Source organism: Aquarana catesbeiana, linkage group LG11, assembly GCF_042186555.1.
Source record: "Aquarana catesbeiana isolate 2022-GZ linkage group LG11, ASM4218655v1, whole genome shotgun sequence".
NCBI lineage: Eukaryota > Metazoa > Chordata > Amphibia > Anura > Ranidae > Aquarana > Aquarana catesbeiana.
The window spans coordinates 29,650,573-29,675,296 of NC_133334.1; positions in this window are offsets into that span (position 1 = coordinate 29,650,573).

Below are 24,724 nucleotides of genomic sequence, written 5' to 3' on the forward strand. Positions count from 1 at the left end.
GTAGGGCATAAGCCCATTCCACTCTCCTTTGTTGGTCATCTGAGAACCCTTTTTAGTGACCTGTTTGTAATCCAGCAGAGTTGTTCACAAACACACCCATGGCAGGACCCTTAGTAACATACACTATATAGCTAAATAAATTGTGAACACCTAACATCACACCTATATGAGCTTGTTGGACGTCCCATTCCAAAACCATGGCCATTAATATTGAGTTGGCCTCCTTTTGAATCCCATGTTAAAGAAAAATATTGATTGACTTCAGTGCTTCTGCTGAAAACTCTGAGGAAGAATAAATATAAATAGGGTGTATCGGCTATGGGGGTACCTCATCCCTATAAAGATTTAGAGAGAATTGGACAGATTGAGCGGACTTTACTGGTACCAGAAAAGGACCAACACTACATATTAATACTAAATCTCTTTATTTCGAAAATTACAAAAGAATATTTTAAATTAAAACATGTGTTTAGTACACTGTAAAAGCAAAAAGAGTGGAGCTCTCATTAGTATGACCACTTATTTGATATCATAATAGATCTCTGTTACTACTAGGTTCAAAAGAGGTCAACGTTTCGCTATACGCTTCCTCAGGACCTTATTCCCCTGACTATAGACAGAGATCTGATGGAAATGAGCACTCTTCAAAGTGGCGTGCCTAGTGTCATCCGGAGGCTGCTCACAGAAAATGTCTTCTAAAAATGGATCGACCAACAAACAGGATTGACCAAATGGTCTGGGGATCGGATCCCAAATAGGGAGATCAAGAGAAATCAATCAGCCAGAATTTCTCTTGCTGCCATATTCCTACTACCTAATGTCTCAGCATGAGCCCTAGAAAATCTCAACAATATTGAGGTGACAATCAATAAAGATATTCAGCTTGAGGGCTTGATATCTCTTTACCAGAATCTTCTATTGAATAGAGTCAACAGACCAATATCCAGGGATCCAAATAAGACAGGGGCAGACTGACCATTCGGGCTCTCGGGCACTGCCCGAGGGCCCCATGCCACTAAGGGGCCCCATCAGGGTTGATTATAGCTGCCCTGCCTCTCCAGTACCTTTTCAGTGTGTGTATGTGTATTCTGTGTGTGTGTATATTGTGTGTCTGTGTGTGTATACTGTATGTGTGTGTGTATACTGTATGTGTGTGTGTATACTGTGTGGCCCCATAATCTATTGCCTGGGGACCCCATAATCTCCTATTGCCTGGGGGCCCCATAATCTCCTATTGCCTGGGGGCCCCATAATCTTCTATTGCCTGGGGGCCCCATAATCTTCTCCTATTGCCCGGGGGCCCCATAATCTCCTATTGCCCGGGGGCCCCATGAGTTGTCAGTCCGCCCCTGAACATAGATGCATGTTATGACCACCAATCCTCTTCGCATCTACATCAGACCGTTCAGCCAGATAATCTCACACCACTTCCATTAACTAGACAGCAACGTCCATTGGTCCGTCCATTAAGGGCGCACAGGTGCCACCCTCCCTGTCCATTGCTGCCTCCCCTATCCATGCGTCTGGCCCCTCTCAGGACACCGGCGCATGGATTCCAATGTGGAGGGGCTGTTTGTTTTTTTGAAGCACCGATTAGAGCCAGAGGCTCTAATAGGCTTCAATATATGGTGGGCTCAGGTCACAGAGAGTGCGCTCCGAGCCTACCCAGGTTTGTTACAACAGCGCACCAATATTCGCTGTTGTAACACTGATCCTCCTCCTGGCCAATCAGGATCCGGGTTTTGACACCGGTCACCTGATTCGCTGAAAGAACACCTAGGAGGAGGAGGGGAGGAGCTGGAAGCCACCATGGAGGAGAGGACTCAGAAGCCGAGCCGCTGCACCATGCTGCCTACCACCCGCCACGATGGGGTAAGTGCCGGACCGACTGGCAAACAGCGTGGGGGGGGTGGTACCACTCGGGGGGATGGGTGGTTGTTTACGGCCCCCCCCCCCAAAAAAAAACACCAGCCGCTACTGGTTCAGACACAGAATACTCTCTACACAAGCATTTGTCCACCATATTCCTTTACAAACATGAACAAGAGCAGCAGCATTTCTGCCACCTTTATTTAGAGCCCTTTCACACTGACAGCGCGGCCGCGTTAGCGGTAAAGCAGCGCTAGTTTTAGCGGTACTTTATCGCCGTTTTAGAGGCGCTTTTCGCCAAATAAAGAGTTAAAAGCACCCGCAAAGCGCCGCTGCCCATTGATTTCAATAGACAGGGGCGCTTTAGGAGCGGTGTATACACCACTCCTAAAGCGCCCCAAAGATGCTGCTTGTAGGACTTTTTTTAACGTCCTGCCAGCGCAGCGCCCCAGTGTGAAAGCACTCTGGCTTTTACACTGGGACTGCAAACGAGGAATTTTTCGGGCTCTTTACAGGAGCTATTTTTAGCGCTAAAGCACCTGAAAAACGCCTCCAGTTTGAAAGGGGTCTTAATTTGGTTGGGTGCGTTCACCTGCATATACAATTCCACATTACAGAGAGTGAACTTCTGTACAGAGCAGGACCAGAACAAGGGGTCGGCAGGAGGAGCAACTGCACATTGAAGCAAGGGGGCAAAGAATGAATGCAGGGTGGTACACCCATTCTACGGCAGGTTTTAACAGTGGGGGAGGGGAGCGCAGTTCTGGATCCCTGACTTGGAAGCTGGAAGACCCTATCCTGGTACTGGTACAGAGGTTGGAGGAAGGAGGGCTTGCAGCTAGAGGGGGGCAGATTTGGAGACGCATCTTCAGGGGTGGCTGCCTGAACCATGAAGAGACAGTTGGGTCTCAAAGTCACCACAGAGGATGGCGGCGTGGGACCCGGCTTGCAGCTGCAATCTGTGGATCACAGCTGGACACTGCTGGATTTTCTGGGCAGGTAAGTATGTTTTTGGATGACCCAACTTAAAATTTAAGAGAGGATTAAGAAAAAAACACAAAGGGGAGTAAAGTTCCTATTTAAAGCGGTAGTGAACTGCCACAAAAAAACAAAACAAAAAAAATCTGTAGGTTTAGGTCTTAATGCACTAATATGCTCCGCATACTAGCACATTATGACAGACTTCACAGCTCCCCCTTCCATCTTCACCCGGTCTTCCTTCCAGGTTGGCGGGTCACGGCTGTATGATTGGCTGAGATGAGATGACATCACTCTCAAGCATGCAGGCGGGAGCCCCGGCATGGAGCTCTGAAGGTACGAGACGGGTATGCTGTCCCTTCAGAGCGTGAATATCTCCTGAATATAACAGTTTGGGAGATATTCCCTGTACCTACAGGTAAGCCTTAGTATAGGCTTATCTGTAGATACAAGTTATAAAGTTGAATTACAGTGGGGAAAATAATCATTTGATCCCCGCAGATTTTGTAAGTTTGCCCACTTATAAAGAAATAAAGGGTCTATAATTTTTTATCATAGGTGTATTTTAAATGATAGAGACAGAATATCAACCAAAAATCCAGAAAACACACATGATACAAATGTTATAAATTGAGTTTGCAGTTCAGTGAGTAAAATAAGTATATCATCCCCAAGCAAAACATGACTTAAGGGGTTGTAAAGGTAAACATTTTTTCACCTTAATGCATTCTATGCATTAAGGTGAAAAAACTTTTGACAGTACCGCCGCCCCCAGGCCCCCCGTTTTACTTACCTGACGCCTCGAATCTTCGCTGCTCGTCCTCGTCATCTTCATTGCAGCTCAGCCTGGTCGCTGATTGGCTGCAGTGGATGGATTGAAAGCAGCGCAGCCATTGGCTCGCGCTGCTGTCAATCACATCCGATGACGCGGCGCGCCGGGGGCGGGGCCGAGTGATACAGCGAGCGGCTATAGCCGCCGGCTGTATCACGGGAGCGCGCCCCCGCAAGCACTCACCACCGTGCGAGGGAGCTCGCATTAAGGTGGTAAATGCTTGCGGGGAGGAGCTGAAACAGCCGCCGAGGGACCCCAGAAGACCAGGTTCGGGGCCACTCTGTGCAGAACGAGCTGCACAGTGAAGGTAAGTATAACATGTTTGTTATTTTTAAAAAAAAAAAAAATTAACTTTACAACCCCTTTAGTACTTGGTGGGGAAACCCTTGTTGGCAAGCACAGAGGTAAGACGTTTCTTGTAGTTGGTGACCAGGTTTGCACACATCTCAGGAAGGATTTTGGTCCACTCTTCTTTACAGATCTTCTTGAAGTCCTTAAGGACCCATCTTCAGTGTTCTGGCTGAGGGAAGAAGGTTCTCATCCAAGATTTTACAATACATGGCCCCGTCCAGTGGCCCCTCAATTCGGCAAAGTTGGCCTGTACCTTTAGCAGTGAAATGGCCCCAAAGCATCATGTTTCCACCTCCATGCTTAAATGTAGGGATGGTGTTCTTAGGGTCATAGTCAGCATTTTTCTTCCCCCAAACACGGAGAGTCAAGTTAATGCCCAAAGAGCTCAATTTTGGTCTCATCTGACCACAACACTTTCTCCCAATCCTTCTCTGAATCATTTAGGTGTTCATTGGCAAACTTCAGATGGGCCTGTACATGTGTCTTCTTGAGGAGGGGGACCTTGCAGGCACTGCAGGATTTCAATCAATGGCGGTGTATGTGTTACCAATGGTTTGTTAGGTGACTGTGGTCCCAACTGCCTTGAGATCATTCACAAGCTCCTCTCGTGTAGTTCTGGGCTGATCCCTCACTTTTTTCATGATCATCCTCACCCCATGAGGTGAAACCTTGCATGGAGCTCCAGACCGAGGGCGATTGATGGTTATTTTGTATTGCTTCCATTTGTGAAAAATCACTCCAACAGTTGTCTCCTCACCAAGCTTTTTTGCTGATGGTCTTGTAACCCATTCCAGCCTTGTGCAGGTCTACAATCTTGTCCCTGACGTCCTTTGACAGCTCTTTGGTCTTGCCCATGATGGTGAAGTTTGAATGGAAGAAAGAGACTCTCAAATTATTATTTTCCCCCCTGTAACTTCCACTTTAAATATGTAAATACTCAAATGTTCATAGCCTGTCTACTGGCTCAGTTTAAAGAGCCGGTGTACCTGGACTGCCAAAAAACATACAGGCAATGCTGGGCTTTCTTGTTAGAAAGCCCAGCATTCTATGCAAACGGAATGGTGCACCCTGTATTACATGATTACTTGTACAATAAATACTTTGTTATGCCAATAAATAATAAAAATAAATTAATATACAGTTTATAAAGCCTATAAATGTAATTTACCCCCAAAAAACATTAGAATGACATAATTATGTGATTTAAAGAGACAGCATTTATCCAATGTAGAGAGCTCTCAGCGAAAGGCAATGATCATGCAAATATGGAGCAACGAACATGCAAAAATGTGGAAGTCGCATTAAAAATGGCTTTCGGGCAAATGTTACAATAGTGGCACAGTCTATACACTGATGTATAATAGACGGTCATTATAATGTAGTTCTGCTCCCCTCCCCCCTCCTCCACTACCGGCTGGGCTGTAACAGGTGAATCTGTGGAATTTGCAGAGTTCATGCAAAGTATGAGGTTGTCTGTTTGCTGACGCAGGAGAAGCCATATGTAATATCTAAGCTGCGCTTGTATCAGTGTGAAATGCAGTGACTAACTAGGGCACGGAACAAACCGCGTTGGCCTTAGGGTTGCCACTTGTTCTTCAAGCCAAACCCAAACACTTTTGCGACGCACAGATTTTCTTTCAAATGTTCCTTCTTCTTTAGAATTTTCATTTATTTTCGAATTTCCGAATTTTTGGATTTTCGAATTTCCGAATTTTTGGATTTTCGAATTTCCGAATTTTCAGATCTTCGAATTTTCTAATTTCCGAATTTCCAAATTTCCGAATTTTCTAATTTCCGAATTTTACAAATTTTCGTATATTCAACTTCACAAATATTTTGAAAAATTTGTTAAATTGGTTTTCGTTAATTCGGATATTTACGAATTTACGAATGTGGCGAAATTCATTAAAAAATGAATTTGGAACAAAACTAATTGCACATGTCTATCAGCCACAGTCGACCTTGTTTGAATGAGCTTCACCCCTGTAGGGGTGCATCTTTTTGGTGAGTGTGGGGAGCACGCGTGGAACTCGCCCAACTCTTCACCAAGAAATACTGTTGGTCCAGGCACCAGGGCCGGGACAAGGTGTGGGCAGAAGGGACGGCTGCTCTGGGCGCAGCGTGTATTGTAGGGATGGGGGTGCTGCAAGTTTCTTCAACTATAAGACTGACAGGAGTAGTGACAGCGGCATCACTACTTCTGTCAGCCCAGTGCTGGAAGCAGCAAGGAGAGGAGGAGAGAGTCGGGAGGAGGTGCAGGCTGTGCTCTCTCTTGGACCAAAAATTGATTGCTTTATTAATCGTGACCAATTATGTCATATGCCTTTGCTGCGGGAGCTCCAGGAGAATAATCCGGATGATTTTCGGAATTATCTCCAGATGACAGACCCCTGCTTTCACCAAGTCTTGGCATTGTTGACCCCCTATATTAAGAAGCAGGACACATGCATGAGGCTTTTATTTTATTTTTTGGTTGAATAATAATGATTTGATTTGTTATATTTTTTATATTTTTGGATGCATAGAATGCACTTTTTGGTTAAGTTCTATTGGCAGATACCATGTCTAAGTTTGTTTGTTTTCTTTTTTTAATGCACAATAAAAAAAATTGTGGAGAATAATACTTGTCTATGTGTTTTACTTCAAATGACAGTTTGGGAGTCGGCAGTTACTTTTTAAAAACTACAATGTAAAATTGACAAGGGACACCAACATAGTTGTATCTTTGATCTTAAAAACTACGGGATAATGGTGTTGTGGTAACTTGCCCAAATAAAAAAAAAAAAAGCATAATAATATTATTTTTGATATCACTAGAAAAAAAAGCCTTGGAAAATTTCAAAAATATATATTTTTTTTTTTTTTCAAAATTGACACTCTTTTTTTTTTTTTATAGCGCAAAAAATAAAAACCGGTGATCAAATACCACCAAAAAAAAGCTCTATTTGTGGGTACAGCGTCGCACGACCACGCAATTGTCAGTTAAAGTAACGCAGACCAGGTCTTTCTATGAAGTGAGAGGCTGGGGCAAATGATTGGCGCACATCGGATGGTGAAATCAATTGGATGAAGTGGATCTTTTTTTCGGTTGCTTTGCACATGCACTTTTTTCCCAATGAACTGTCACTTGGAGATTTTTTGCACTGAACTATATTATTGCACTATTATCACTTTGGAGCATTTTTTGCACTTTATTTTTGCACTTTATTTTTGCACTTTGAAAGTTATTATTGCAATGTGATCATATACATTGTTGCGCATGTTGAAGATTATTTTGCACTTATTTATTCATCATCCAGTCTTAGCACGGCCACGGAAGTGCTATCTTTATAGTTTTTATATTGCATGTATAGATTATTTTATCATACTTTAATCATTTATATTTATTCAGTTGAGTTAGCAGCACATACTTCTTTTTTTCTTTTTGTTTCTTTTTTTCATTTTTTTATTCATGTATCGCAAAAAATGGCCTGGTCATAAAAGGGGGTAAACCTTCCAGAGCTGAAAGCGGAACTTCAGTAATTTTTTTCAACTTTCCTTCTATTAAATCTTCTGCCCTTGTTGCTGTTTTAACTTTGGATAGTAAAACAATTTTTTTTCCCGCCAGTAAATACCTTTATACAGCCCACTTCCTGTTTCTTGTCTGGTAAAAAGCCTAGGCTTATGACATCATGCACAGCTCCCTCTCTCTCACACTCTCGTGAGAGTTTGCCAGGAAGGGAAGGGGGAGAGTCATAAGAGGGCCAATGAGAGCTGCGGAGCTGGAGGTGTGCCTCTGTGTGTCTGTGTAAATCCAGGAAGTGAACAGGCAGCAGCTTCAGCTGCCCACAGTTAAAATGGCTGCAGCCAGACTCAGTGGAGGGAGATTTCTGCAGCATATTTGGCAAGTACAGAATCACAGTATATATAAAATAATATGCAAAGTGCTTGGAGGGAAGCTACAGAATGGCAAAGATGTTTTTATTACAAATGATGTGAGCAGACCGCAGCGCCTCTTTAAGTGGTTAAACATAAAACTGTGCTGAGAGCGTGCGTCCTGCGTGCTCCCGGCACAGTCGCCGACGGGCACTGGAAAGCTCCCGATGCAAACCAGTGATCGGGAGCTTTCCGATCATGTGACTGCTGTGGGAACCAATCAAGGCGATCACATGACCCGAGTGCCCGCCTCCACCTCCTGGCGTTTAGAATTTTTAGAGGGCCGGGAGGTTTTGACGAGAGGGAGTTAAATAGCCCCAAAGCTGGAGGCAAAGAAGCCGAGTGGAGGAGCGGGTAGGTAGGCGCTGTTCCTTTAAAAAAACAAGCATTCTTTGCCTGATGCCGGAGATTTGCTGCTTTCGTGCTCAGAGAGAAACCTGGAATTCTCTGAGTTTATTTAGAAGATGAAATATGCTGAGCGATGACGCAGGTGCAATTATAAAACCATGGTGTTATCTCTGGAGATGTCAGGGGAAGGATTACACGGGAGCATAAAACACGGCACGGCCATACATACACAGAGGGGCCATTAAAGGATTGTATCTTTTCTCAGGAATGATGGAGGATAATTGTTTTTTAGCATGAAACTTTATCTCATACAATCTGCTACACTAAACATTTCACCGGAAGGAGCAGCTAACCTGCCTAATGTATATCTAATGCCAACACTTTTCTTTCATTTAGAATAGAAGAGGAGTAGTAGAAGGGTTAAAACTAATGCTATGTGTCTTTTTTTTTTGCCTTTATGGTTTGGCTTGAATCGCCAAACCACAAATTAATAGTCCAGATATAAATTCATTCCAATGTAAGAATAAATAGAAAACTTTATAAGAAAGACAAAAGGCGAAAGGTTGGTCTGATCAGTGGTGAAGCACCCACTCAGAAAGGCACCTCATCCCAAATATAAGTAATTGGAACAAAGAAAATGCGGGGATTTTTACGGTGCCAAAAAGAGTCTCAAAAGAATATATTTGTTTAAAAATATTTCACAATATATTTTATTTAAGCAAAGTAAAAACAATCCAAAGACGACATTCACAATCATAGTGGTAAAAATGGTGGTCACAAGGTTATTGGTAAGTTCTAACAAAACAATACATTGCACACTAGCCCGACGTGTTTCGCTGATTGCTTCTTCAGGGGATGTGCAAATCGGAACAAAAGTAGCGTAACAAACCTACAGCAAATTCCCACCAAAGACAAACGAGAGCTGGGCCCGAACAATCCCGTAGTGGAACCCATACACAGGGAGCATGGTCAAATTGCAGTCATAGAGGACAGAAAGGCGAGATAGGAGCGGTATAATACTCAGCCCATGAGATTAAACTCAGCCTTAGATATCTACACCGATGAACACAATAGAAAGGACGCCATTCGATGGAGTCTGAGAGGCGGAGGGCCAGACTCTATCGAACGGCGTCCTTTCTATTGTGTTCATCGGTGTAGATATCTAAGGCTGAGTTTAATCTCATGGGCTGAGTATTATACCGCTCCTATCTCACCTTTCTGTCCTCTATGACTGCAATTTGACCATCCTCCCTGTGTATGAGTGTCACTACGGGATTGTTTGGGCCCAGCTCTCGTTTGTCTTTGGTGGAAATTTGCTGTAGGTTTGTTACGCTACTTTTGTTCTGATTTGCACATCCCCTGAAGAAGCAATCAGCGAAACACGTCGGGCTAGTGTGCAATGTATTGTTTTGTTAGAACCTACCAATAACCTTGTGACCACCATTTTTACCACTATGATTGTGAATGTTGTCTTTGGATTGTTTTAACTTTGCTTAAATAAAATATATTGTGAAATATTTTTAAACAAATATATTCTTTTGAGACTCTTTTTGGCACCATAAAAGACTTGACGCGTTTCGGAGACCAGAAACCACCCCCTTCGTCAGGGCTTAAAGATAGGAAAATGCTTTTTTTTTCTGTTAGTCGCCATAAAATCTCTTTCTCAGAGTTCAGTGATGGACACGGCTCTTCCAAAGTCTTGATCGGTGGTCTCCAAACTGTGGCCTGTGGCCTGGATGCGGCCCTTTGCTTGCCTTTATTCAGCCCTTGGGATACTTTTCCTCATTCTGATACGAGGCACGTTTCTTCCCACTGACATCAACGATGAGGCACTACTACTTCCACTGACATCGACGATGAGGCACTACTACTTCCACTGACAACGACGATGAGGCACTACTACTTCCACTGACATCGACGATGAGACACTACTACTTCCACTGACAACGACGATGAGACACTACTACTTCCACTGACATCAACGATGAGGCACTACTACTTCCACTGACATCGACGATGAGACACTACTACTTCCACTGACATCGACAATGAGACACTACTACTTCCACTGACATCGACGATGAGACACTACTACTTCCACTGACATCAACGATGAGACACTACTACTTCCACTGACATCGACGATGAGACACTACTACTTCCACTGACATCAACGATGAGACACTACTACTTCCACTGACATCGACGATGAGACACTACTACTTCCACTGACAACGACGATGAGACACTACTACTTCCACTGACACCAACACTGGGGCATAATTTCTCCAGTGGAGTCTTTCTCCATTGGAGAGAGGAGGACACCCAGTCTTTGGTAACGTCCATGGGTTCCAGACTTCAGGCAGTCATTACCAGTAAAGGATTCTCAATAAAATATATAAAAATGAACATTTTATTTATGATTATATTCATTTGTCCAATTACATTTGAGCCCCTGAAAATGGGGGGACTATGTATAAAAATGGTTGCAGTCCCTAAAATTTGTACTTGATATTTATGTTCAACCCCTTGAATTAAAGCTGAAAGTCTGCATTTCAAATTCATTTGGATTGTTTCGTTTTAAATTTGATCTAAGAGGGGCTCTGATAGGGACACTGATGAAAGAGGGGCTCTGATGGGGACACTGATCTAAGAGGGGCTCTGATGGGGACACTGATCTAAGAGGGGCTCTGATGGGGACACTGATCTAAGAGGGGCTCTGATGGGGACACTGATCTAAGAGGGGCTCTGATGGGGACACTGATCTAAGAGGGGCTCTGATTTGGACACTGATCTAAGAGGGGCTCTGATGGGGACACTGATCTAAGAGGGGCTCTGATGGGGATACTGATCTAAGAGGGGCTCTGATTTGGACACTGATCTAAGAGGGGCTCTGATGGGGACACTGATCTAAGAGGGGCTCTGATGGGGACACTGATCTAAGAGGGGCTCTGATAGGGACACTGATGAAAGAGAGGCTCTGATGGGGACACTGATCTAAGAGGGGCTCTGATGGGGACACTGATCTAAGAGGGGCTCTGATTTGGACACTGATCTAAGAGGGGCTCTGATGGGGACACTGATCTAAGAGGGGCTCTGATGGGGACACTGATCTAAGAGGGGCTCTGATTTGGACACTGATCTAAGAGGGGCTCTGATGGGGACACTGATCTAAGAGGGGCTCTGATGGGGACACTGATCTAAGAGGGGCTCTGATTTGGACACTGATCTAAGAGGGGCTCTGATGGGGACACTGATCTAAGAGGGGGGATGTAAGGAGAACTCTGATTGGGACACTGTTGTAAGAGGGGGCTCCGATGGGGACCCTAAAGTAAGAGGGGCTCTAATGGGGACACTGATCTAAGAGGGGCTCTGATGTAACAAAAATTCTAATGGGGACACTCTGATGTAAGAGGGACTCTGATGTAAGGATAACTCTGATGGGGACACTCTGATGTAAGAGGGAATCTGATCTAAGAGAGGCTCTCATGTAAGAAGAACTCTGATAGGGACACTGATGTAAGAGGGGCTCTGATGGGAACTCTGATTGGGACACTGATGTAAGAGGGGCTCTGATGTAAGAGGGGCTCTGATGGCGAAACTGATGTAAGGGGGGACTCTGATGTAAGAGGGGCTCTGATGGGGACCCTAAAATAAGAGGGGCTCTAATGGGGACACTGATCTAAGAGGGGCTCTGATGTAACAAAAATTCTAATGGGGACACTCTGATGTAAGAGGGACTCTGATGTAAGGAGAACTCTGATGGGGACACTCTGATGTAAGAGGGGCTTTGATCTAAGAAAGGCTCTAATGGGGACACTGATCTAAGAGGGGCTCTCATGTAAGAAGAACTATGATGGGGACACTGATGTAAGAGGGGCTCTGATGTAAGAGGGGCTCTGATGGGGACCCTAAAGTAAGAGGGGCTCTGATCTAAGAGAGGCTATAATGGGGACACTGATCTAAGAGAAGCTCTGATAGAATGAAAATTCTAATGGGGATACTTTGATGTAAGAGGGGCTCTGATGGGGACACTGATGTAAGGGGGATTTTTAGGCCCCTGAATATTTGTATCCTGATGTAAAGGAAGACTCTGATGAGGATGCTGATTTAAGGGGGGGGGGGGGGCACCTGGTAGAGACCGTGACGTAAGGGGGGGGCTCTAATGGGAACTCTGATGTAAGGGGGATTTTTTTCAGTCCCCAAATATTTGTAAAATATACAATGTGGCCCACCTACTGAAAAAGTTTGGATACCTGCTTTACATTTTTACATCCTTGCTTTTCCCCGTCTTTCATTGCGTTGCATACTATATAGAGAAATGCCAACACTCCCTCTAGTGGTCTTCTGTATTTCGCTGAAATCGCACAGCCTTCTCGATCAGCGGCTGCTCTTTTCTCTACCATATGGGGAGTTCATTGCTTTCATTGCCTTAACCAAAAAAATAAAAATAAAACCTTTAGGAGATGCATCAACTTTCTCTGAAAAAGCATGAGATGGCCCGACACACACAGAGATGTAATTTGGCAAAAAATATGCCTAGCATAAAAAAAAAACAAAAAAAAAACAAAAACCCATGTTTTTTTGGGGCGTACAGCCGGCCATAGAAATGAATTGGCGTAGACCCCTGGGCTTGTGTAAGCACCAATGCATCTCTGAATCTGCGTTTACCCGCGCATGCAATGTTTTTCATCGAATGTGGAGTGTTCGGGAAGTGACCTTCTATGCCCATACGTGGGTAAGTGCCGTTACAGACGAGTATTGGCATTTGAATGAGTGGAGGGGCTGACAGCCATCCGCTTCTACAACTGGCGGTACGCCCCATATGTGGCTTCCAGGCCGCGGGAAAACACGTTCGTCTTCCGTATTCACTTGGTGATCTGGCCAGTAACACACCTCCTGTATTGACACAGATCTGGACGAATGAGCACAGGAGGCACAGCAGACAAGCAGCATCGTCAGTCTGGGGGAGGGGGGGAAGGCAAGTGTTGAATGTATTAGCAGATTTATATACACTAACAAACTGAAGCCAAAGCGCCTGCTAACACTTTATGATCAGTTACATCAAAAAATTTTGAACATAAATAAATATAAACTGATCATTGGACGCACCCGTCAAATGGTTTGTCTCATCTCTGTGGTACATTCTGCTGGAGAGCTTGTTCTTTTGAAAAAAACACAGACTTGCTAGCTGGATCACCTAGATGGAAATAGAAGAAAGAAAGCCTAACAAACAAAACGAATGCGGCCATCACATCTAAGAATTTGTAAGCTGCAATGTAATAAAAGTTTGCTCTTGGGTTTATTACCGCTGTCGGCTGCATTCACACCTGAGCGTTTCACAACCGCGTGGCAAAGCGCACAAAAAATGTGTGTTTTCTCGCGCCTTTCCTGAACGCACTGCAATCCTGGGTCACGCTTGCGGTGCCATTAATTCTTAATGACGCTCCAAGCGCGGGTAGCAGATGCATTTTTTGCCATTCGTATGTCACAAACGTGCCAAAACGCGCCCTGAATAAATGCCCAACGCTCTGCGACCAAAACTGTCCCGGAGTTAGTGGATGGGCTGCCCTGTGCTTGATGCTTGTAGGTAGGTGACGTCTACTTTCTCCACTGCAGGTGGCGCTCTTCCTCAGCGGTACTGTAGTTGGAGGGACACAGTTCCTTTATGGATTCCTGGGTCACTGGGGAAGCATGCAATTGGATGCTGCCACCTCTTGTGACTCTGGCAGCCATCTTGGGTCAGGCAGAGCCTATTTAGTGCCCTGGCTCCTAGGTTTGGCACGCATTTGCGAATTGGTATAGTAGGGACAGGTACCCCTGGTAGGGACAATACTAGTGGCAAGAAAAGGTTCCTGGCAAGGAGGGAAAGCACAGGGCTCGCAACTTCTATGGATGCCTGCCTGTTGGGCACAAGACAGTCAGGCCTTATCCCCCCCCCCACCCCCTACAGACGCTGACAGTTTGGTTGCACTCTGATCTCTAAATGCTGTTGGAACTGTGAGTGTTCCCGGTTGGGCTGCCTTCCAACCAGGTTATTTGTGAACTGTTTCTGCATTATTTCAATACAAGTTCTTTCATTGCACTGGGACTGAGTGTGTTATTCCACCGCACAGTGCTACACCCAACCTGCTTGTTAACCACTTCCCGTCTGGCTCCTGTACATATACGGCGGCAGGATGGCTCTCCTGCGCCAATCGCCGTATATGAATGCCGGCTTCTTTAAAAGCCATAGCAGACGCATGCCCGCTGCATGGCCTGGTACACGATGCACGTGGCCAGCGGGCGCTATCGCGGGCACGAGAGCCAGAACGAGGATTTGTGTGTGTAAACACACAAATCCCTGTTCTGACAGGGGAGGAGAAACAGATGGTCTGTTCCTACTAATTAGGAACAACAATCTGGCTCCTCCTCTAGTCAGTCCCCTCCCCCCCCACAGTTAGAGACACACCTAGGGAACACACTTAACCCCTTGATCGCCCCCTAGTGTTAACCCCTTCTCTGCCAGTGACATTTACAAAGTATTCAGTGCATTTTTATAGCACTGATCGCTGTATAGATGTCAATTGTCCCAAAAAAATTGTCAAAATTGTCCGATCTGTCCGCCGCAATGTCGCAGTCTCGCTAAAAATCGCAGATCGCTGCTATTACTAGTATAAAAAATAAAATTAAAAAAATGTCATAAATCTATTCCCTGTTTTGTAGACGCTATATCTTTTGCTCAAACCAATCAATATACGCTTATTGCAATTTTTTTTTACCAAAAATATGTAGAAGAATACGTATTGGCCTAAACTGATGAAGATTTTTTTTTTTTTTTTTCAAAATTGTCGCTCTTTTTTTGTTTATAGTCCGGTGTGTTTTTGTTCACCTGTTTAGGTACGAATCTTTACTTGAAATCGCACCTGAACTGGACTGATAAATGTACAGGACTTTTTTTTAACCACTTGACCTTTGGAAGGTTTATCCCCCCCTTTCAATATACGCTTATTTTTTTTTTTTTTTTTTTACCAAAAACATGTAGCAAAATGCATATTGGCCTAAATTAGTGAAGATTTTTTTTTTATTTATTGGATATGTTTTATAGCAAAAAATAGTTTTTTTTTTTTTCAAAATTGACGGTTCCTTTTTTTTTTTTTTTTAATAGTGCAAAAAATAAAAACCGCAGAGGTGATCAAATACCACCAAAAGAAAGCTCTATTTGTAGGAAAAAAAGGACATCAATTTTGATTGGGTACAGCGTCGCACGACCGCGCAATTGTCAGTTAAAGCAACGCAGTGCCGTATCGCAAAAAAATGGCCTGGTCAGGAAGGGGGTAAATTCTTCCAGGGGGCTGAAGTGGTTAATGAAAAACATGAGCGGGAAGGCGCATTCCCGATATGCTCAGGTGTGGATGGGGCCTTAACTCATATTTTAATTTTTTTTTGTATGCCAACATTATTTAGATAAGATATTGATTATGTTTATGGTTTTATATATTTATAGCTACGAAGAAGGGGGATTCTTACAGCCCCCGAAACATGTTGGCCATTTTATATAAAATGTATTCTGGATTTTTATATCCACTTCTGTTCCTTGTGCTATAGGCAAAAATACGCCGGTAGGGAGTTTCCACCATTTCTTACCACACACTTCAATGACTCTTACTGTCTGCATTGTAAAACACATCCACACATGAGTGGCCGGGGCAGTTTTGCTTCGGTTTGGGAACTAAACTTGTCCCTGACCTTTAAGGAGACGTTTATGAACTGCATTCCTATGTGCAATTAGATTTAACTTCTGCAAATTATAACTTAGGCACACAAGAAATTGGAAAATATTCTGGAATTCACATGTAACAATTTTTTTTTTTTTTGTCATGTTTTATGGTTCTTGATGTCATTTGCAAAGACCTACGTCAGGGGTCTCAAACTGGCGGCCCTCCAGCTGTTGCAAAACTACAAGTCCCATCATGCCTCTGCCTGTGGGAGTCATGCTTGTAACTGTCAGCCTTGCAATGCCTCATGGGACTTGTAGTTTTGCAACAGCTGGAGGGCCACCAGTTTGAGACCCCTGACCTACGTGCTACATTTATATTAAAGTGGTAATTAAGCCAAAAGGAAAACTTTTATTAATCGCAGCTTACCAATTCTTAGATGTGATGGCTGCATTCGTTTTTCTTTTTTATGTTTTCTTTCTTCTATTTTCATCTAGTGGTCCAGCCAGCAAGTCTGTTGTTTTTTCAGAAGCACAGGCTCTCCAGAAGAATGTATCAGTTTACATGGATGACACAAACCACTTAAATGGAAACTGTGATGGACTGCCTGAAGCACCTTGAATATCAAATTCCAGGCCACCAAAGTCATAGCCTTCTATGGGATTGCTGTTCTCCAGCCACGGACAACACTTGGGTAGCATACCATTGCATCTCCCAATATCCATCGTCCAGCATCAGTTCTGCCTGGACCAGCCTTTTTCCAGTTCCATCAGCCATTCCTCCTGAGGATGCTCTCCTAGGAGCGGTATACGTAAGTCCAGCTGCAGTCAGTACCGGTTCATGGCCATAGGGAGGACACTTACGTAAGAGTCTTGCTCCACTTGGAGAGACTCCCACCAGAGTTCCCGGCGGACTGAGTCTCTCAATTCCAGCATGTCCCGGCAAAACCAGGCTCTCCATGCTGAGCACTGATATCACTTGACACTGGGTCCAGGTGGTAGGTGGAACTGCCCGTAGGGAGGAAGCACATCCCACTGCTGTTAACCAAATGGGATGAACTGCCTGGTACCCACCCAATGTACCAGGACAAGGTCATCCAGCTCCTAGGGCAAAGATGCCAAACTGCTCCCCCGCCCTTCCCTTAGGGTTAGGGTCAGGGCATCCCCCAACCCTGCAATAAACCATTGCACCCAGGGCAGCCACACCCTCCTGCCCACCCTTTGTCCTGACCCTGGCCATGTGGTCCATCACAGGAACCTGGGACAGGAAGGCTCCTCTGCAGCAATGGAGTCTTGCTCCACTTGGAGAGCCTCCCTCAAGAGTTCCCAGCGGATTGAGTCTCTCAATTCCAGCACGTCCCAGGCAAAACCAGGCTCTCCATGCTGAGCACTGATATCACTCGACACTGGGTCCCGGTGGTGGTTTGACCCAGGAAGCACATCCCACTGCTGTCAACCAAATGTGATAAACCGCCTGGCACCCACCCAATGTACCAGGACAAGGTCATCCAACAACTAGGGCAAACTCTAAGCCTTGTTGCTTGTTTTTTTTTATAAGAACTTTTTCTTTATTAAGACAAATTGCAACATTCATCATAGAAAAACACATTGCACAATATAATCAATAGAAAATTCCCGCGCTACTAAAACATAAGTAAAATAAATAACCATAAGCAGCCACTAAAAGTGAGATACACACATAGATAAAATAGGAAAAAGTCCTCCATGCATTGTGCTTGATGTTTCCGGTCCTGACTCACATCGAGGCTTGGTTTTGTTTGGCTCTATTTATAACGCGATGCATCAGTGCGTCGCCCGTGCCCCAGACTATGTCATTATATGACGAAACGCGTGTCGGGAGGAGCTGACGTGCTGACGTCATTGCATGTATCTAAGCGGACGGGCGTTCGCACAGCCGGCCAGCTATTTTTGCTGTTTTTAAGCTTCTATACTGTAAGTGTTCACTGTCTATTATGCCTTGGGCATAACCACATTTTACTTATTGGTTTAAATCAGCCAGTACGTTCATATTATTATTTTGCACTTTTTTTTATTATTTAGCGCTGCTACAATTTTTCCTTATATTGCACAATATATCTATATAAATCTTTTCATTAACATAAAACACACTAACCCTCCACCCCGAGAAAACACACCGGATCCTTGATCATGTCCTCTTCAAAAGAGAGAAAGAGAAAAAAAAAAGGAAAAAGCCCACCCACTTACCTATCTATAACCAAAACTCAATTTGTGCAAAACATTATGCAAAGTGTAATTAGGAAGAGAGCTATACAGCGCCCTATTACGTGTGTCAAACAACCTACAATACAAGAAAGAAAAAAAAAAAATAAGTAATACATTTTTTTTTTTTAAATATATATAAATAAAAAATAAAAAAAATGTACAAAAGTGTATCATTTTGAATTACTATTTTCGTGTCCTATTATGTTTAGTGTTTTATTTCAATATAATCTCACTCTACTATTTCATTTTTTATACCTCTGCACCTTTTATTTTAATCTGCCCTTCTTTATGTGATTCCATTACGTGTTGCCCATCCCGTGCCTAATTTATTATTATAACTTATCCTCTTTCTTTATTGACATCTCTCCACTGTGCATCCCAGAGGAGGAGAAAAAAAAAAAACCACAACACAAAAAACAACACACAAAAAAAATACATTAAAAAAAGGTCTTGTTGCTTGTTAACTGGTACCTTTGAACTAGCACTAAAATAGGGGAGAGATTATTATTTTTTTTTTTTTGGCTCTAGATCCATTCAAAAGGGAATTCATATTGGTTTTTAAAGCTAATTCCACCTTTCTGACCGTATCTCATGTTACTCCCATATTTAGGGCATGACATGAAACACAGTTAGCATGCACAGCCACGCACCCTCAAACTGCCCCCCTTAGAGAATCTGGTGGTTCTTCTACCCACCGGCTCTTGTTTTTAGCATTGATCACTTTATTGGTGTCACTGGTCCCCGTGTCACTTAGGTTCCATGCACACTGGCTTAAAAAAACGTTGCTTCTACAGGAGTTTTGAGTTCTGCCTGTAGAAGCAGCTCAATGTTACCCTATGGCAGTGATGGAGAACCTTGGCACCCCAGATGTTTTGGAACTACATTTCCCATGATGCTCAACTACAGTGCAGAGTGCATGAGCATCATGGAAAATGTAGTTCCAAAACATCTGGGGTGCCAAGGTTCACCATCACTGCCCTATGGGGTAGATTTACTAAAACTGGTTCCCTCAGAATCTGGTGCAGCTGTGCATGGGAGCCAATCAGCTTCTAACTTCAGCTTGTTCAATGAAGCTTTGACAATAAAACCTGGAAGCTGATTGGTTTCTGTGCACAGCTGCAGCAGATTTTGCACCCTCCAGTTTTAGTAAATAACCCCCCATGTGTCCATGCACATTAGCACGTTTACAGGCATATTCTGATTTCAATAGCAGGAAAAAAAAAATCCTTCTGGTTGGCCTTTCTGATTGAAGCTCACTGGCAAAAACGTAAAAACTCTTCTAAACTCGTCTAGACTTTGTACAAAAAATGCTCTATATGAGCGTTTTTTACTCCCAAGAGAACAGACATTTTTTTAAGCCCAGTGTGCATGGAGCCTTTAGATTTAGATTTGTCCACCACAATGTCGCAGTTTCCGCTAAAAATCGCTGATCGCCACTACTAGTAAATTATATTAAAAAAATAAATAAAAAGTCCATAAATCTATCCCTTAGATTTGTAGACGCGATAATTTTTGCGCAAACAATATACGCTTATTGGGATTTTTTAGTGTAGCAGAACACATATTGGACTAAATTGATGAAGAAATTTGATTTTTTACATTTTTTATTGGATATGTTTTACAGCAGAAAGTAAAAAATATTGTTTTTTTTTTTTCAAAATTGTCGGTCTTTTTTTTGTTTATAGCGCAAAAAAATAAAATAACACAGAGGTGATCAAATACCACCAAAAGAAAGCTCTATTTGTGGGGAAAAAAAGGACATAAATTTTGTTTGGATACAGCGTCGCGCGACCGCACAATTGTCAGTTAAAGCAATACAGTTCCGTATCGCAAAAAATGGCCTGGTCAGGAAGGGGGGGGGGTAAAACCTTCTGGGACTGAAGTGGTTAAAGATCTTTACATACATAGCTCCCAATTGTCCCTGATTTGGAGGGACTGTCCCTGATTTGGAGCAATGTCCCTCTGTCCCTCTTTCCTCCTCATTTGTCCCTGATTTTGGTCTGATCTATATAGATGTATATAAAATGCACTTTTTATCTTTCAAAAAGTGTTTCCCAGTGCTAAACCTTTCATCCAATTTCTAAATTGCTGCATTTGTAAATTTTAAAAGCCAATATAAAGGAATAGTATTGGTAAAAAAAAGTCCTTTTGGATTTAATTAACCTTTTTTTTTTTTTTGGTTAACTCTCCTTTAAGGGGGTGTGGCAGGGGGCGTGTCCTATTCCTACATACATTTGTTAGTAGGTGTCCCTCATTCCCATCTCAAAATGTTGGGAGGTATGTTACATATACATAGAAATCGAATCAGCTAATTGTATTATTATTGTATTCTTTATCTTTATAAACTATTCCCATATCCATTCGCCCAGTGGAAGTGCATGGACAAAGCAAATGGGCACAGCAATTGAATGCAAGCAGCCTATATCCTGTGCAGTTCAAATGTGAATTGATTTTAAATGGAAAACACAGCAGTTGCCCACTAGATGGAGCTAAGCATTATAGGAAATTCCTATAATACTTAGCTCCATCTAGTGGTCAAATTCTATTTTTTTTTTTATTTGAAACTTATTTACATTCAAACAGCACAGGATAAAGTTTTTTTTTTTTACATTTGTTTAATTGCCCCCTTCGCCCAGAACGGATGTACACATACTTTTATGTGTTAATATTTATTTAAAAAAAAAAATAACTTTGTAGGTATAGTTTGTAGGTTTCCTTATTTAGGTCATCAAATTTTCTCATTGTATCTCACATATTTTGCTTGCTCAGTACATTATGTTTACGTTTTGAGCTGCCCGATGAATAATTACCATGCTATACATAGTGAGGAGGATATGTGAACATTTACCAAAATATTGTTTGGAAAATTATTGCAACAGATGGAGATTTTCCTGGAAGTCGGGTCTGATGTCCCTGAGAGCCGTGTAGGGAAGGGGGGATCTGATCCCAGCATTCTATGGACATTCAGTCCTCATCTATACAGGAACATACAGCCGCTGTCGTGTCATCTGTAGGCTGGGTGTCACGGTATACTGGAATTCTGTAAGAAGTGCAGCCAGCGTGTCATGAGGGGGTGGAGGAAGAGTCACGCTCTTTTCTAACTCTTCAGTAGCACACCTTGTACTTAAAGGATAATTCTTTTGCAAAAAAATAATAAATGCACCCATACCGATTAAAAAAAAAAAAATTACATTTATTTATTTTATTTTATACGCGTGTGTGTGTGTGTATATATATATATATATATATATACATTGTAGATCTATATACACTCACCTGACACTTTATTAGGTAAATCTTGCTAGCACCGGGTTGGACCCCCTCTTGCCTTCAGAATTGCCTTCATTCTTGGTGGTATAGTTTCAACAAGGTGTTGGAAACATTCCTCAGAGATTTTGCTCCACAGTGACATGACATTTTATTTTTTTATACATTGTCCCTTTAAAAAAAAAAAAAAAAAAGAAAAAAACTCTGATCATTTTTATTGCTGTCCCAAGGTGGTGACAGGTACTCTTTATGGAGAGATCTGGTGGTCTAAAAGACCCCAAATAACTCCTTTGCACTTAAAAGTATTCAGATCGCCAAAAAAACGGCAATTCTGAATACTGCAATATTTTTAAATCAACGCCATTGGCAGCCTAGAACACCGGAAGTGACGTTGTGACGTCACTTCCGTGTTTTTACATATGAGACTTGATCGAAGCCGTTTCCGGCTGTGTTCCAGTCTCAGCCTAGCCAGCGGAAGTTCCGGATCGTGGCTCGGGTCTCCCACCCCAGCTCCTTTAGGATAACAGCCAATCGGCTTTTAGCCGAAGGTATGACAGTGGGCAGTATGTACAGGAGAGGAGTGTGGAGGGTATGACAGTGGGCAGTATATACAGGAGAGGAGTGTGGAGGGTATGACAGTGGGCAGTATATACAGGAGAGGAGTGTGGAGGGTATGACAGTGGGCAGTATATACAGGAGAGGAGAGTAGAGGGTATGACAGTGGGCAGTATGTACAGGAGAGAAGTGTGGAAGGTATGACAGTGGGCAGTATGTACAGGAGAGGAGTGTGGAGGGTATGACAGTGGGCAGTATGTACAGGAGAGGAGTGTGGAAGGTATGACAGTGGGCAGTATGTACAGGAGAGAAGTGTGGAAGGTATGACAGTGGGCAGTATGTACAGGAGAGGAGTGTGGAGGGTATGACAGTGGGCAGTATGTAGAGGAGAGGAGTGTGGAGGGTATGACAGTGGGCAGTATTTACAGGAAAGGAGTGTGGAGGATATGACAGTGGGCAGTATGTAGAGGAGAGGAGTGTGGAGGGTATGACAGTGGGCAGTATTTACAGGAAAGGAGTGTGGAGGATATGACAGTGGGCAGTATGTACAGGAGAGAAGTGTGGAAGGTATGACAGTGGGCAGTATGTACAGGAGAGGAGTGTGGAGGGTATGACAGTGGGTGGTATGTACAGGAGAGGAGTGTGGAGGATATGACAGTGGGCAGTATGTACAGGAGAGGAGTGTGGAAGGTATGACAGTGGGCAGTATGTACAGGAGACAGTGGGCAGTATGTAAAGGTATGACAGTGGGCAGTATGTAGAGGAGAGGAGTGTGGAAGGTATGACAGTGGGCAGTATTTACAGGAAAGGAGTGTGGAGGATATGACAGTGGGCAGTATGTAGAGGAGAGGAGTGTGGAGGGTATGACAGTGGGCAGTATTTACAGGAAAGGAGTGTGGAGGATATGACAGTGGGCAGTATGTAGAGGAGAGGAGTGTGGAAGGTATGACAGTGGGCAGTATGTACAGGAGAGGAGTGTGGAGGGTATGACAGTGGGTGGTATGTACAGGACAGTGGGCAGTATGTACAGGAGAGGAGTGTGGAGGGTATGACAGTGGGCAGTATTTACAGGAAAGGAGTGTGGAGGATATGACAATGGGCAGTATGTAGAGGAGAGGAGTGTGGAAGGTATGATAGTGGGCAGTATGTACAGGAGAGAAGTGTGGAAGGTATGACAGTGGGCAGTATGTACAGGAGAGGAGTGTGGAGGGTATGACAGTGGGTGGTATGTACAGGAGAGGAGTGTGGAGGATATGACAGTGGGCAGTATGTACAGGAGAGGAGTGTGGAAGGTATGACAGTGGGCAGTATGTACAGGAGAGGAGTGTGGAAGGTATGACAGTGGGCAGTATGTAGAGGAGAGGAGTGTGGAAGGTATGACAGTGGGCAGTATGTAGAGGAGAGGAGTGTGGAAGGTATGACAGTGGGCAGTATGTAGAGGAGAGGAGTGTGGAAGGTATGACAGTGGGCAGTATGTACAGGAGAGGAGTGTGGAGGGTATGACAGTGGGCAGTATATACAGGAGAGGAGAGTGGAGGGTATGACAGTGGGCAGTATGTACAGGAGAGGAGTGTGGAGGGTATGACAGTGGGCAGTATGTACAGGAGAGGAGTGTGGAAGGTATGACAGTGGGCAGTATGTACAGGAGAGGAGTGTGGAGGGTATGACAGTGGGCAGTATTTACAGGAAAGGAGTGTGGAGGATATGACAATGGGCAGTATGTAGAGGAGAGGAGTGTGGAAGGTATGATAGTGGGCAGTATGTACAGGAGAGAAGTGTGGAAGGTATGACAGTGGGCAGTATGTACAGGAGAGGAGTGTGGAGGGTATGACAGTGGGTGGTATGTGCAGGAGAGGAGTGTGGAGGATATGACAGTGGGCAGTATGTACAGGAGAGGAGTGTGGAAGGTATGACAGTGGGCAGTATGTAGAGGAGAGGAGTGTGGAAGGTATGACAGTGGGCAGTATGTAGAGGAGAGGAGTGTGGAAGGTATGACAGTGGGCAGTATGTAGAGGAGAGGAGTGTGGAAGGTATGACAGTGGGCAGTATTTACAGGAAAGGAGTGTGGAGGATATGACAGTGGGCAGTATGTAGAGGAGAGGAGTGTGGAGGGTATGACAGTGGGCAGTATTTACAGGAAAGGAGTGTGGAGGATATGACAGTGGGCAGTATGTAGAGGAGAGGAGTGTGGAAGGTATGACAGTGGGCAGTATGTACAGGAGAGGAGTGTGGAGGGTATGACAGTGGGTGGTATGTACAGGAGAGGAGTGTGGAGGATATGACAGTGGGCAGTATGTACAGGAGAGGAGTGTGGAAGGTATGACAGTGGGCAGTATGTACAGGAGAGGAGTGTGGAAGGTATGACAGTGGGCAGTATGTAGAGGAGAGGAGTGTGGAAGGTATGACAGTGGGCAGTATGTAGAGGAGAGGAGTGTGGAAGGTATGACAGTGGGCAGTATGTAGAGGAGAGGAGTGTGGAAGGTATGACAGTGGGCAGTATGTACAGGAGAGGAGTGTGGAGGGTATGACAGTGGGCAGTATATACAGGAGAGGAGAGTGGAGGGTATGACAGTGGGCAGTATGTACAGGAGAGGAGTGTGGAGGGTATGACAGTGGGCAGTATGTACAGGAGAGGAGTGTGGAAGGTATGACAATGGGCAGTATGTACA